Source organism: Triticum urartu, chromosome 1A (genome assembly GCF_056163025.1).
Source record: "Triticum urartu cultivar PI428250 chromosome 1A, HENAU_Tu73, whole genome shotgun sequence".
NCBI classification, from domain to species: Eukaryota; Viridiplantae; Streptophyta; class Magnoliopsida; order Poales; family Poaceae; genus Triticum; species Triticum urartu.
In genome coordinates, this window is record NC_141873.1 from 18976007 (window position 1) to 18991631 (window position 15625).

The 15625-nt window shown below is 42.5% G+C and overlaps 1 pseudogene; it reads right to left on the reverse strand.

Annotated features, from left to right (window-relative positions):
* Positions 1–760: 760 nt before the first annotated feature.
* Positions 761–1881, reverse strand: LOC147988502 (uncharacterized; annotated as a pseudogene).
* Between the last annotated feature and the right edge of the window lie 13744 nt (positions 1882–15625).

Here is a 15625-nt window from a genome sequence, read left to right on the forward strand (position 1 = left end):
CTCGGTCGCGCCTCCGTTGATCTGCAGCTGCATCACCTGCTGCGTAACCGCGCCCAGCTACAGGTTGGTGGCGATCGTGGGGGGTGGGGTGGCGCGGCAGGCAGCAAATTCGAGCGGGTTGGCGAGAGCAGAGGCGATGGACTCGTCGAGCTCCTGCTGGGCCTCATCCACACGCGCGGGCGCCGGGAGGTCCCGGCCCGTGGAGTCGAAGAAGGCCTGCACGGGGTCTTCAGAGGCTGGGCCACCTTGGGCCGGCGGCTTGGGGAGCAGGGGCAGGGGAGGCGTTGCTTTTAGGACCGTCGGCTGCTGGGCGTGCCTCCTCCCGCCGCGGCGGCTTTCCGACGTGCGGCTGCGCTGGCGCGCGACGGGGGCTGCATCTCGCTTGGGGAGCTTGTCGTGGCCGAGGAGGGTATCCTTCCATGAGCGCCGCCCGCCATGGTCCTTGTCGTGGTCGTCGTGGTCGCGGCGAGGCCCCAGCTGGATGCCACCGCAGCCAGAAGGCGACACCAGGGCAGGGTGGCGCCGTCCATGCCCTTGGCCATCCTCGACGTGCATGGTCCAGGTTCCGGGCCAGATCTCCGGCACTTTGCGCCCCTCCTCAGAGCTCGAGGAAGGAAGGCCACTCTGAGCCGAGTGTGATGAGCGCGGCGACAGCGGGGACCAGTCCTCCACCAGGTCGACGTGGATGAGCAGATCATGGCGCTTGACGCGCGGCGGAGGGGCGACCTCCCTGCTCGGCGGTGAGAAGCCTTGCATGGCCTCAATGCGCCCCGCGCCCCGGGCCGTCCTCCAGAGCGTGTGCCTGGTGGGGATGAGCGCCACATCCCACACCCACACCCAGCATGCGAATGTCTTCGTGTGCCCGCGCTCGAGCGTCCTGGAGTCGAGCCGGTCTACGATGCACTTCTTGCCGAGCACCTTCTCCGCCCCCTTGATGGACCAAAGCTGCAGGGGCATCTTCTCGATGACGACGCGGACATGGAGCAGAAAGTCTTGGTGGACGACGTGATCATCTTCGTGCCAGGGCTTGATGGTGAAGCAGACGCCGTCGACGTCGATGGAGCCGAGGCAGACGGCGTTGTCGCGGTGCGCCGGCAGCTCGAAATGGACGAGGAAGTCCACCGGGTCGTGGCTCGTGACCCGAAGCAGGTGCGCCGGCGTGCGCATGTGGGTGTCGAAAGCGCGCCCCACCGACATGGGGCTCGCCGCGTGCCGCTCCGCCGTGCAGACGAGCAGGACGGCGTGGCGACGCAGGAGGAACGTCTGGTGCTCCATCTCCTGCGTCTCGACCAGCACCGAGTGGCCGGACCTCGGGCGCCGTGAGGGGTCGGTGTGGGTGGGACGCTCCATGGCCGGGGCGGGGGGCGCCGGCGAGGGGAAGCGCAGCCGCTCGCGGACGGGGCCCCGAACAGGCGGCAGATGGCCCGGACCGCGCCGCAGGGGGCAGTCGCGGGCGCGGTGACCAGGCAGCTTGCACTCTATGCAGTGTAGCGGATCTCTGCAGTCTATGCGCCGGTGCTCGGAGCTGAGACATCTGAAGCAGAGCCCGCGGAAACGCCTTAAGAAGGCCTCACGGGGGGAGCTCGGCTGCGGGGAAGGCCTAACCACTATGGATCTAAGCTGGGGTCGCCCAGAAGGGGGAGGGCTTGAGATATCCGGCGTGCAGAAGGGGGGGGGCGCCTTGGAGCACTCGCCCCGCTGCAGGATTCGCGGCGGGGAGCCGCGGGTAGCCATTGGCGAAGGGAGGGACGGCTGAGAGACCGGCACTGTGGACGGACCACTGGATCCAGACTGTCGCGGCACCGATAGGCCCCTACCCACGCTGTCCCTGGAGCACGACCGGGCAGAGCGCGTGGAGCAGCAAGAGCGCGGGCGCCCCATGGCGCCGGAGGGGGAGGGCTGGGGCGAACGGCCCCGGGATCTGGTGGCCGCCGTGGCCGGAGCGGCCAGCGGCGCGGGGGAGAGGGGGGATGGGCTCCTAGCTAGAACAGCGCGGCCTCTATCTTTTTGATTTCATTTTTTGTTTCTCTTTTTACTTCCATTTATACTTCCAAATGTGCTAAATAAATATAATACAAAAAACACTTTACATACAAAATTGTAAAAAATGTTAACTACACATTTGAAAAATGTTGAATGTGTAAATAGAAAATGTTTCACATGTGTACGAAAAATGTATACAAGAAATATTCAATGTGTGTGAAAAAATATGATTGTGTTATTTAAAAATATATTTAAACAAGCATTTATTTTTCTTAAATGTGTATATAAATAATGTTGCCCGTGTATTCAAAAGCATTGATCTTGTATTGTATTCAAAAAATGTTAAACTTGTATTTGCCAAATGTTAATCAAGCATTTGAAAAAAAAGTTAAATGTATATACTTTTTTTGAACATATATTCATTACATTTGTAAAACTGTTAATCAAGCATTTGAAAAAATGTTAAATGTCTATAGAAAAATATTGACCTTGTATGAAAAATGTTAAATGTGTATAAAACAAATGTTGACCAGGTATTAATTTTTTTTATTATTTCATTTAAAAATATTCATAAAATCATTTGAAAAATGTCAAATATGTGTAGGAAAAATGTTGCCCATGTATGAAAAAAATTAGTATTGATTTAGAAAAATGTTAATCAAGAATTTGTAAAATGTCAAATATGTATAGGAGAAATGCTGACCATATATTAAGAAATGTTAGTCTTTTATTTGAAAAATGTAAATCAAGCATTTGAAAATATTTAAAATATGAAATATAAAAAATGTTGACCGAGTGTTAAAAAATGTTAATCAAGAATTTTAAAATTGTTTAAAAAATGTTGCCCATGTATTCAAAAAGTGTTTAACCTGTATTTGAAAAATATTAAACATGTAATAGAAAACATTCTTAACGTATACGAAAAATGTAGTACGACAAACAAAAGAAATAAAGAAAAATGAATAAACAACAACAAAAAAAATACGAAACATGAACATAAGAAACAAATGCAAAACGTATTGAAAAACTGTAAAAACGAATAAAGAAACAAAGAAAAAATATATTGAAACCAAGAAATAAAAAATTGTTGACCTTTTATTCAAAAAATGTTATACTGGGATCTGAAAATGCTAAACGTGTATTAGAAATTTATGTGTTTGATATATACCAAAAAATGTACAATGTGTATGAAAACAAAGTAGACATTAAAAAATAACTTCTCGAAAAATGTTAATCAAGTTTTTCAAATATGTTAAAATATGTATACAGAAATTTTTTGTGATATATAAGAAATATTTTGAATGTGTATTGGAAAAAAGTTAACACGTGTTGAACAAAAATGTAACCAATAAAAATTAACAAAGAACAAAGAAAAACCAAGAAAACAAAAACAAAATATTGAAACACAGAAGAAAACAATGCAAAACATGAAACCGAGAAAACTAAAAAAAAGCAATGAAAATAAAGAAAAGAACAAAAAAAAGGGGAAAAAAGCAAAAAAGAAACAGAGGAAAACTTAGATAAATAAAAACCGGTGAGAATCGAGAAAGAAACAAGGAAAACAGATGAAAAAGCAAAGATTACAGAAAAGGAAAAAACCATGAAGAGAACAAAGAAAACCTATGAAAAATAACGGAAAAACAAAAAAAGCGTTCAGCGAGAGAAAAAAAGAAGAAGGTAGCGAACTAGCGATCGAAGGAAAAATAATCAGGCCGGCCCGGGTTCTTTGCGAGAGATGTTTAAGGCTTGCGTGTTGTTCAGTGTGTTCTCTCATCTAATTTTTATCGGTTGTTCAGATGTTTAAGGCCGGCCCGGGAACATTTTTTGTGCTCGTTTAATTTTTGAAAATACGTAATTGAACTTCTTTTATATATATGTTTTGAATATAATTTTTTCATACAGCTTGTACATTTTTTGTATACATATGAAACATTTTTTTATATATGTTTTTTTTGCATCATTACTTATACATATTTAACACTTTTTAAGTACAATATTAACCTTTTTTGAGCTATACTTTTTAATGTCTTGGTGATGCTAGTCAGATCGATGTTTGGCACGATGAATGGATCCCTAACTCACCTACCAGGAATGCGATCACGGCTCGTGGAGGCAATTTACTATCCAAAGTAAGTGATTTCATTGACCCTGTTACAGATCGTTGGGATGAAGAGTTGGTTTCTCAAACGTTCTGGCAAGTTGATATGGCGCAGATCCTTGCAATTTTGTTGCCTGAATTTGATATGTCGAACTTCGTAGCATGGAACTTGTGCAAAAACAGGAGATTCTCAGTGAGATCGGCATACTTTGCGGAGTGGCATAGCTAATATGGAAATAAAATATCAGGAGAAAATACAAATCAGACCTTCATGGAGTTCACCAATATGGGGGACGATCTGGAGCTTAAGTTGTCCTGCTAAAGTTAATTTTTTCCTCTAGCAAACTTTGTTAGGTTCGCTACCATGTCAGGTGACTTTGGCTAATAGACATATAAAAGTTAGTGGGCAATGCCCTACGTGCGGTATAGGAGCGGAGGATACCAATCACTTGTTATTCATTTGTGCAAAAGCTAAAGAGCTATGTCGGTTACTAGGTTTGGACTTTGCTATTGATCATATGTTGTGGATCATGCGGGAGAAGTTGTGCTAGAATATTAATTGCTACAGCCAGCTGAAGAATGTGTGGTCCTCGATCTTTGAAATTCAATGGAATTAATTGCTATTGGTTCCTAGTATTTATGGTGGGATAGGAGAAAGTTGGTGCATAATGAAAAGGTTCAGGAACCTAAGTTCAAAGCAATGGCAATCAGAGCTTTGGTTTCTAATTATACTGTGGCAAGTGCAGCAAAGGCATCAATCAAGCGACATGGCTGGGAAAGACCAAAGGAGCAATGCTTTACACATGAGCCCAAAGCCTTAATACCATTGGTCTTCTATTGATAGTCTTATACCCACACCACAATATGATTAGTACAAATAAATGTTTACCAAATCGTGGCAGTCTTTCCATTAAGTATATATGCCGGTCATATTTTTTGATATTTAACCAAATATCTTCTAGAGAATCAACTCAATATCAAAATATGTACTAGATCTAGCCGCGCAATTGCGCGGGTCACACTGCTAGTTTTAATGCGTTCCTAGAGAAAGCTAAGTTGAAAGATGATGGTAGCAACTACACGGACTGGGTCCGTAACTTGAGGATTATCCTCATTGCCGCATAGAAAAATTATGTCCTGGAAGCACCGCTAGGTGACAAACCCGCTGCAGGAGCAACGCCAGATGTTGTGAACACCTGGCAGAGCAAACCTGATGACTACTCGATAGTTCAGTCTGCCATGCTTTACGGCTTAGAACCGGGACTTCAACGACATTTTGAACGTCATGGAGCATATGAGATGTTCCAGGAGTTGAACTTAATATTTCAAGTAGATTGAGAGATATGAAGTCTCCAATAAGTTCTACAGCTGTAAAATGGAGGAGAATAGTTCTGTCAGTGAACATATACTCAGAATGTCTGGGTACCACAACCACTTGACTCAGCTGGGAGTTAATCTTCCTGATGATAGTGTCATTGACAGAGTTCTTCAATCACTGCCACCAAGCTACAAGAGCTTCGTGATGAACTATAATATGCAAGGGATGGATAAGACGATTCCCGAGCTCTTCGCAATGCTAAAGGCTGCGGAGGTAGAAATCAAGAAGGAGCATCAAGTGTTGATGGTCAACAAGACCACCAGTTTCAAGAAAAAGGGTAAAGGGAAGAAGGGGAACTTCAAGAAGAACAACAAGCAAGTTGCTGCTCAAGTGAAGAAGCCCAAGGCTGGACCTAAGCATGAGACTGAGTACTTCTACAGCAAAGGGACCGGTCACTGGAAGCGGAACTGCCCCAAGTATTTGGCGGAGAAGAAGGATGGCAAAGTGAAAGATATAATTGATATACATGTTATTGATGTGTACCTTACTAATGCTCGCAGTAGCACCTGGGTATTTGATACTGGTTCTGTTGCTAATATTTGCAACTCGAAACAGGGGCTACGGATTAAGCGAAGATTGGCTAAGGATGAGGTGACAATGCGTGTGGGAAATGGTTCCAAAGTCGATGTGATCGCCGTCGGCATGCCACCTCTACATCTACCTCCGGGATTAGTTTTAGACCTAAATAATTGTTATTTGGAGCCACCGTTGAGCATGAACATTATATCTGGATCTTGTTTGATGCGAGACGGTTATTCATTTAAGTCAGAGAATAATGGTTGTTCTATTTATATGAATAATATCTTTTATGGTCATGCACCATTGATGAGTGGTCTGTTTTTACTAAATCTTGATAGTAGTGATACACATATTCATTGTGGCGCTGCCGTTTAGGTCATATTGGTGTAAAGTGCATGAAGAAACTCCATGCTTATGGGCTTTTGGAATCACTTGATTATGAATCACTTGATGCTTGCGAACCATGCCTCATGGGCAAGATGACTAAGACTCCATTCTCGGGAACAATGGAGCGAGCAACAGACTTGTTGGAAATAATACATACTGATGTATGCGGTCCGATGAGTGTTGATGCTCGTGGCGGGTATCATTATTTTCTTACCTTCACAGATGATTTCATCAGATATGGGTATATCTACTTGATGAAACATAAGTCTGAAACGTTTGAAAAGTTCAAAGAATTTCAGAGTGAAGTGGAAAATCATCGTAACAAGAAAAATTAAGTTTCTACGTTCTGATCGTGGAGGTGAATATTTGAGTTATGAGTTTGGTCTTCATTTGAAACAATGCGGAATAGTTTCGCAACTCACGCCACCTGTAACACCACAGCGTAATGGTGTGTCTAAACGTCGTAACCGCACTTTATTAGATATGGTGCGATCTATGATGTCTCTCACTGATTTGCCACTATCGTTTTGGGGTTATGATTTAGAGACGGCTGCATTCATGTTAAATAGGGCACCATCAAAATCCGTTGAGACGACACCTTATGAACTGTGGTTTGGCAAGAAACCCAAGTTGTCGTTTCTTAAAGTTTGGGTCTGTGATGCCTATGTGAAAAAGCTTCAACCTGATAAGCTCGAAACCAAATCGGAGAAGTGTGTCTTCATAGGATACCCAAAGGAAACTTTTGGGTACACCTTCTATCACAGATCCGAAGGCGAGATATTCGTTGCTAAGAATGGATCCTCTATAGAGAAGGAATTTCTCTCGAAAGAAGTGAGTGGGAGGAAAGTAGAACTTGATGAGGTAATTGTACCTGCTCCCTTATTGGAAAGTAGTTCATCACTGAAATCAGTTCCAGTGATTCCTACACCAGGAAGTGAGGAAGCTAGTGACGATGATCATGAAAATTCTGATCAAATTACTACCAAACCTCGTAGGTCAACCAGAGTAAGATCCGCACCAGAGTGGTACGGTAATCCTGTTCTGGAAGTCGTGTTACTTGACCATGACGAACCTACGAACTATGAGGAAGCGATGATGAGCCCAAATTCCGCAAAATGGCTTGAAGCCATGAAATCTAAGGTGGGATCCATGTATGAGAACAAAGTGTGGACTTTGGTTGACTTGCCCGATGATCGGCAGACCATAGAGAATAAATGGATCTTCAAGAAGAAGACTGACATTGACGGTAATGTTACTATCTACAAAGCTCGAATTGTTGCAAAAGGTTTTCGACAAGTTCAAGGAGTTGACTACGATGAGACCTTCTCACCCATAGTGATGCTTAAGTCCGTCCGAATCATGTTAGCAATTGCCGCATTTTATGATTATGAAATTTGGAAAGAGAGGCGATTTCCTATGCATGGTGGTAGCTACGCACGCATGGTGGCAACTACACACCCTTTGTCATAAGTGCCTTTTTTGATATATGAGGTGTCGGGTTTCTTATGGCATTGGCACAAGTGCATTTTTTGTTGTATAGAAATGACCTTTTCTCACTTATGTTGCTCTTTTTTATTACCTTTTTAACACAAGTGCCTTTTCTTTGTGTAGAAAGGGACTTTTCTCAGTTCTGTCCATCTTTTTGTTTGCCTTTTTGGCATAATTGCTCGTTTGCTTGCCCAGCTGGTCCAAAGTTACGATATTTTCATTATAGAGTTATTTTTTATAGTCCAAAATTATTTATCAAAATAATTAAAGATAAAACTCGGGGCCATGCATAGCTACCACCATGGGTAGAAAATTATTTCTGAATTTGGAAAATGGATGTCAAAACTGTATTCCTTAATGGATACTTAAAGAAGAGTTGTATATGATGCAACCAGAAGGTTTTGTCGATCCAAAAGGTGCTAACAAAGTGTGCAAGCTCCAGCGATCCATTTATGGACTGGTGCAAGCCTCTCGGAGTTGGAATATAAGCTTTGATAGTGTGATCAAAGCATATGGTTCTATACAGACTTTTGGAGAAGCCTGTATTTTCAAGAAAGTGAGTGGGAGCTTTGTAGCATTTCTGATACTATATGTGGATGACATATTGCTGATCGAAAATGATACTGAATTTCTGAATAGCATAAAAGGATACTTGAATAAGAATTTTTCAATGAAAGACCTCGGTGAAGCTACTTATATATTGGGCATCAAGATCTATAGAGATAGATCAAGACGCTTAATTGGACTTTCACAAAGCACATACCTTGATAAAGTTTTGAAGAAGTTCAAAATGGATCAAGCAAAGAAAGGGTTCTTGCCTGTGTTACAAGGTGTGAAGTTGAGTCAGACTCAATGCCCGACCACTGCAGAAGATAGAGAGAAAATGAAAGTCATTCCCCGTGCTTCAGCCATAGGTTCTATCATGTATGCAATGCTGTGTACCAGACCTGATGTGTGCCTTGCTATTAGTCTAGCAGGGAGATACCAAAGTAATCCAGGAGTGGATCACCCGAAATACCTGAAAAGGACTAAGGATATGTTTCTCGTTTATGGAGGTGACAAAGAGCTCGTCGTAAACGATTACGTCGATGCAAGATTTGACACTGATCTGGATGACTCTAAGTCAGAAACCGGATACTTATTTTTATTAAATGGTGGGGCTGTCAGTTGGTGCAGTTCCAAGCTGAGCGTCGTGGCGGGATCTACATGCGAAGCGGAGTACATAGCTGCTTCAGAAGCAGCAAATGAAGGAGTCTGGATGAAGGAGTTCATATCCGATCTAGGTGTCATACCTAGTGCATCGGGTTCAATGAAAATCTTTTGTGACAATACTGGTGCAATTGCCTTGGCAAAGGAATCTAGATTTCACAAAAGAACCAAGCACATCAAGAGACGCTTCAATCCATCCGCGATCAAGTCAAGGAGGGAGACATAGAGATTTGCAAGATACATACGGATCTGAAAGTTGCAGACCCGTTGACTAAGCCTCTCTCACGAGCAAAACATGATCAGCACCAAGACTCCATGGGTGTTAGAATCATTACAGTGTAATCTAGATTATTGACTCTAGTGCAAGTGGGAGACTGAACGAAATATGCCCTAGAGGCAATAATAAAGTTGTTATTTATATTTCCTTATAGCATGATAACTGTTTATTATTCATGCTAGAATTGTATTAACCGGAAACTTAGTACATGTGTGAATACATAGACAAACAGAGTGTCCCTAGTATGCCTCTACTTGACTAGCTCGTTGATCAAAGATGGTTTAGTTTCCTAGCCATGGACAAAGAGTTGCCATTTGATAAATGGGATCACATCATTAGAGAACGATGTGATTGACCTGACCCATCCGTTAGCTTTGCACGATGATCGTTTAGTTTACTGCTATTGCTTTCTCCATAACTTATACATGTTCCTATGACTATGAGATTATGCAACTCCCGAATACCGGAGGAACACTTAGTGTGCTATCAAACGTCACAACGTAACTGGGTGACTATAAAGATTCTATACAGGTGTCTCCGATGGTGTTTGTTCAGTTGGCATAGATCAAGATTAGGATTTGTCACCCCTTGTATCGGAGAGGTATCTCTGGGCCCTCTCGGTAATGCATATCACTATAAGCCTTGCAAGCAATGTAACTAATGAGTTAGTTACGGGATGTAGCATTACGTAACAAGTAAAGAGACTTGCCGATAACGAGATTGAACTAGGTATGATGATACCGACGATCGAATCTCGGACAAGTAACATACCGATGACAAAGGGAACAACGTATGTTGTTATGCGGTTTTACCGATAAAGATCTTCGTAGAATATGTAGGAACCAATATGGGCATCCAGGTTCTGCTATTGGTTATTGACCGGAGATGAGTCTCGGTCATGTCTACATAGTTCTCGAACCCGTAGGGTCTGCATGCTTAACGTTCGGTGATGATCGGTATTATGAGTTTATGTGTTTTGATGTACCGAAGGTTGTTTGGAGTCCCGGATGTGATCACGGGCATGACGAGGAGTCTCAAAATGGTTGAGACGTAAAGATCGATATATTGGATGACTATGTTTGGACATCGTAACAGTTCCGGGTGAGTTCGAGCATTTACCGCAGTATCGGGAGGTTACCAGAACCCCCCGGGAAGTATATGGGCCTTATTGGGACATAGTGAGAGAGGGGAGAAGGAAGCCTAGGAGGGGCGCGCCCCCCATGCCCAATCCGAATTGGGTGAGGGGCTGGCCCCCCTTTCCTTCCTCCTTCCTCCCCCTTTCTTCCTCTCCTAGTCCAACTTGGGAAGGGGGGGATCCTACTCCCGGTGGGAGTAGGACTCCTCCAGGGCACGCCATAGAGGGCCGGCCCTCCCCCTCCTCCACTCCTTTATATATGGGGGAGGGGGGCACCCCAAAGACACACAAGTTGACAATTGTCTTAGCCGTGTGCGGTGCCCCCCTCCACCATAATCCACCTCGGTCATATCGTTGCAGTGCTTAGGCGAAGCCCTGTTCCGGTAGCTTCATCATCACTCTCATCATGCTGTCGTGCTGACGAAACTCTCCCTCGACACTCAGCTGGATCTAGAGTTCGCGGGACGTCACTGAGCTGAACGTGTGCAGATCGCGGAGGTGCCATACCTTCGGTGTAGGATTGGTCGGATCGTGAAGACGTTTGACTACATCAACTGCGTTGTCATAACGCTTCCGCTTACGGTCTACGAGGGTACGTGGACAACACTCTTTCCCCCTCATTGATATGCATCACCTAGATGGATCTTGCGTGTGCATATGATTTTTTTTTTGAAATAACTGCGTTCCCCAATGCTACCTCTTGAGCACTGCGTTGGTTTTGCCTTGAAGAGGAAAGGGTGATGCAGTAAAGTAGCGTAAGTATTTCCCTCAGTTTTTGAGAACCAAGGTATCAATCCAGTAGGAGACCACGCACGAGTCCCTCGCACCTACACAAACAAATAAATCCTCGCAACCAACGCGATAAAGGGGTTGTCAATCCCTTCACGGTCACTTACAAGAGTGTGATCTGATAGATATGATAAGATAATATTTTTGGTATTTTTATGATAAAGATGCAAAGTAAAATAAAAGACAATAAAAATAACTAAGTGGTGGAAGATTAATATGATGGAAAATAGACCCCGGGGGCCATAGGTTTCATTAGTGGCTTCTCTCAAGAGCATAAGTATTACGGTGGGTGAACAAATTACTATTGAGCAATTGATAGAATTGAGCATAGTTATGAGAATATCTAGGTATGATCATGTATATAGGCATCACGTCCGAGATAAGTAGATCGACTCCTGCCTGCATCTACTACTATTACTCCACACATCGACCGCTATCCAGCATGCATCTAGAGTATTAAGTTCATAAGAACGGAGTAACGCTTTAAGCAAGATGACATGATGTAGGGGGATAAACTCATGCAATATGATATAAACCCCATCTTGTTATCCTCGATGGCAACAATACAATACGTGCCTTGCTGCCCCTACTGTCACTTGGAAAGGACACCGCAAGATTGAAACCAAAGCTAAGCACTTCTCCCATTGCAAGAAAGATCAATCTAGTAGGCCAAACCAAACTGATAATTCGAAGAGACTTGCAAAGATAACCAATCATACATAAAAGAATTCAGAGAAGATTCAAATATTGTTCATAGATAAACTTGATCATAAACCCACAATTCATCGGTCTCAACAAACACACCGTAAAAGAATATTACATCAAATAGATCTCCACGAGAGAGGGGGAGAACATTGTATTGAGATCCAAAACGAGAGAAGAAGCCACCTAGCTAATAACTATGGACCCGAAGGTCTGAGGTAAACTACTCACACATCATCGGAGAGGCTATGGTGTTGATGTAGAAGCCCTCCGTGATCGATGCCCCCTCCGGCGGAGCTCCGGAAAAGGCCCCAAGATGGGATCTCATGGGTACAGAAGGTTGTGGCGGTGGAATTAGGTTTTTGTCTCCGTATCTGGTAGTTTGGGGGTACGTAGGTATATATAGGAGGAAGAAGTACGTCGGTGGAGCAACGTGGGGCCCACGAGGGTGGAGGGCGCACCTGGGGGGGGGGGGGTAGGCGCGCCCCCTACCTCATGCCCTCCTGGTTGATGTCTTGACGTAGGGTCCAAGTCCTCTGGATCACGTTCGTTCCGAAAATCACGTTCCCGAAGGTTTCATTCCGTTTGGACTCCGTTTGATATTCTTTTTCTGTGAAACTCTAAAATAGGCAAAAAACAACAATTCTGGGCTGGGCCTCCGGTTAATAGGTTAGTCCCCAAAATAATATAAAAGTGTATAATAAAGCCCATTAATGTCCAAAACAGAATATAATATAGCATGGAACAATCAAAGATTATAGATACATATCAAGCATCCCCAAGCTTAATTCCTGCTCGTCCTCGAGTAGGTAAATGATAAAAAAACAGAATTTTTGATGTGGAATGCTACTTAGCATAATTTCAATGTAATTCTCTTAATTGTGGTATGAATGTTTAGATCCGAAAGATTCAAGATAAAGGTTTAATATTGACATAAAAGTAATAATACTTCAAGCATACTAACTAAGCAATTATGTCTGCTCAAAATAACATGGCCAAAGAAAGTTCATCCCTACAAAATCATATAGTTTAGTCATGCTCCATTTCCGTCACACAAGAATGCTCTAATCATGCACAACCCTGATGACAAGCCAAGCAATTGTTTCAAACTTTAGTAATCTCAAACTTTTCAACCTTCACGCAATACATAAGCGTGAGCCATGGATATAGCACTATGGTGGAATAGAATATAATGATGGGTGTTATGTGGAGAAGACAAAAAGGAGAAAGTCTCACATCAACGCGGCTAATCAATGAGCTATGGAGATGCCCATCGATTGATGTTAATGCAAGGAGTAGGAATGGCCATGCAATGGATGCACTAGAGCTATAAATGCATGAAAGCTCAACAAAAGAAACTAAGTGGGTGTGCATCCAACTTGCTTGCTCAAGAAGACCTAGGGCATTTGAGGAAGCCCGTTGTTGGAATATACAAGCCAAGTTCTATAATGAAAAATTCCCACTAGTATATGAAAGTGACAAAATAAGAGACTCTCTATCATGAAGATCATGGTGCTACTTTGAAGCACAAGTGTGGAAAAAGGATAGTAGCATTGTCCCTTTTTATTTTTTTTTATTTTTTTGGGCCTTCTCTTTTTTTGGCCTTTCTCTTTTTTTGGGACAATGCTCTATGAATGATGATCATCACACTTCTATTTATTTACAACTCAATGATTACAACTCGATACTAGAACATAGTATGACTCTATATTAATGCTTCCGGCGGTATACCGGGATAGCAACGAATCAACAATGACATGTATGAAAAATTATGAACGGTGGCTTTGCCACAAATACGATGTCAACTACATGATCATGCAAAGCAATATGACAATGATGAAAGTGTCATGATAAACGGAACGGTGGAAAGTTGCATGGCAATATATCTCGGAATGGCTATGGAAATGCCATAATATGTAGGTATGGTGGCTGTTTTGAGGAAGATATAAGGAGGTTTATGTGTGAAAGAGTGTATCATATCACGGGGTTTGGATGCACCGGCGAAGTTTGCACCAACTCTCAATGTGAGAAAGGGCAATGCACGGTACCGAAGAGGCTAGCATTGATGGAAGGGTAAGAGTGCGTATGATCCATGGACTCAACATTAGTCATAAAGAACTCACATATTTATTGCGAAAATCTACAAGTCATCAAAAACCAAGCACTACGAGCATGCTCCTAGGGGGATAGATTGGTAGGAAAAGACCATCGCTCGTCCCCGACCACCACTCATAAGGAGGACACTCAAAGAACACCTCATGTTTCAAATTTGTTACATAACGTTTACCATACGTGCATGCTACAGGACTTGCAAACTTCAACACAAGTATTTCTCAATTTCACAACTACTCAACTAGCACGACTTTAATATCACTACCTCCATATCTCAAAACAATCATCAAGCATCAAAATTCTCTTAGCATTCAACACACTCATAAGAAAGTTTTTTACTAGTCTTTGAATACCTAACATATTAGGATTGATTTCCCAACTTAAGCAAATTACCATGATGTTTAAGACTCTCAAAATAATATAAGTGAAGCATGAGAGAATAATAGTTTCTATAAAACAAAATCACCGCCGTGCTCTAAAAGATATAAGTGAAGCACTAGAGCAAAAACTATATAACTCAAAAGATATAAGTGAAGCGCATAAAGTATTTTAATAAATTCCAAATTATATGTGGCTCTCTCAAAAGGTGTGTACAGAAAGGATGATTGTGGCAAACTAACAAATAAAGACTCAAATAATACAAGTTGCTCCAAGCAAAACACATATCATGTGGTGAATAAAAATATAGCTCCAAGTAAAGTTACCGATGGAAGTAGACGAAAGAGGGGATGCCTTCCGGGGCATCCCCAAGCTTTGGCTTTTAGGTGTCCTTAGATTATATTGGGGTGCCATGGGCATCCACAAGCTTAGGCTCTTGCCACTCCTTATTCCATAATCCATCAAATCTTTCACCCAAAACTTGAAAACTTCACAACACAAAACTCATCAGAAAATCTCGTGAGCTCCGTTAGCGAAAGAAAACAAAACACCACTTCAAGGTACTGTAATTAACTCATTATTTATTTATACTGGTGTTAAACCCACTGTATTGCAACATCTCTATGGTTTATAAACTATTTTACTAGCCATAGATTCATCAAAATAAGCAAACAACACACGAAAACAGAATCTGTCAAAAACAGAACAGCCTGTAGTAATCTGTAACTAACACAAACTTATGGAACTCCAAAAAATCTACCAAAATAGGACGACCTAGACAATTTGTTTATTGATCAGAAGTAATTGTAATCAATATTTTATCATGTTCTGGTAATTTTTAACAATTATTTTCGTGAACAGAAAGTTTCTGGAATTTTCAGCAAGATCAAATAACTATCATCCAAGAAGATCCTATAGGTTAAACTTGGCAAAAACACTAATTAAAACATAAAAACACATCTAACCAGAGGCTAGATCAAATATTTATTCCTAAACAGAAGCAAAGAGCAAAAAACTAAAAATAAAATTGGGTTGCCTCCCAACAAGCATTATCGTTTAACGCCCCTAGCTAGGCATAATAGAAAGGATAGATCTAGGTATTGCCATCTTTAGTAGGCAATCCATAAGTGGCTCTCATAATAGATTCATAAGGTAACTTTATTTTATTTC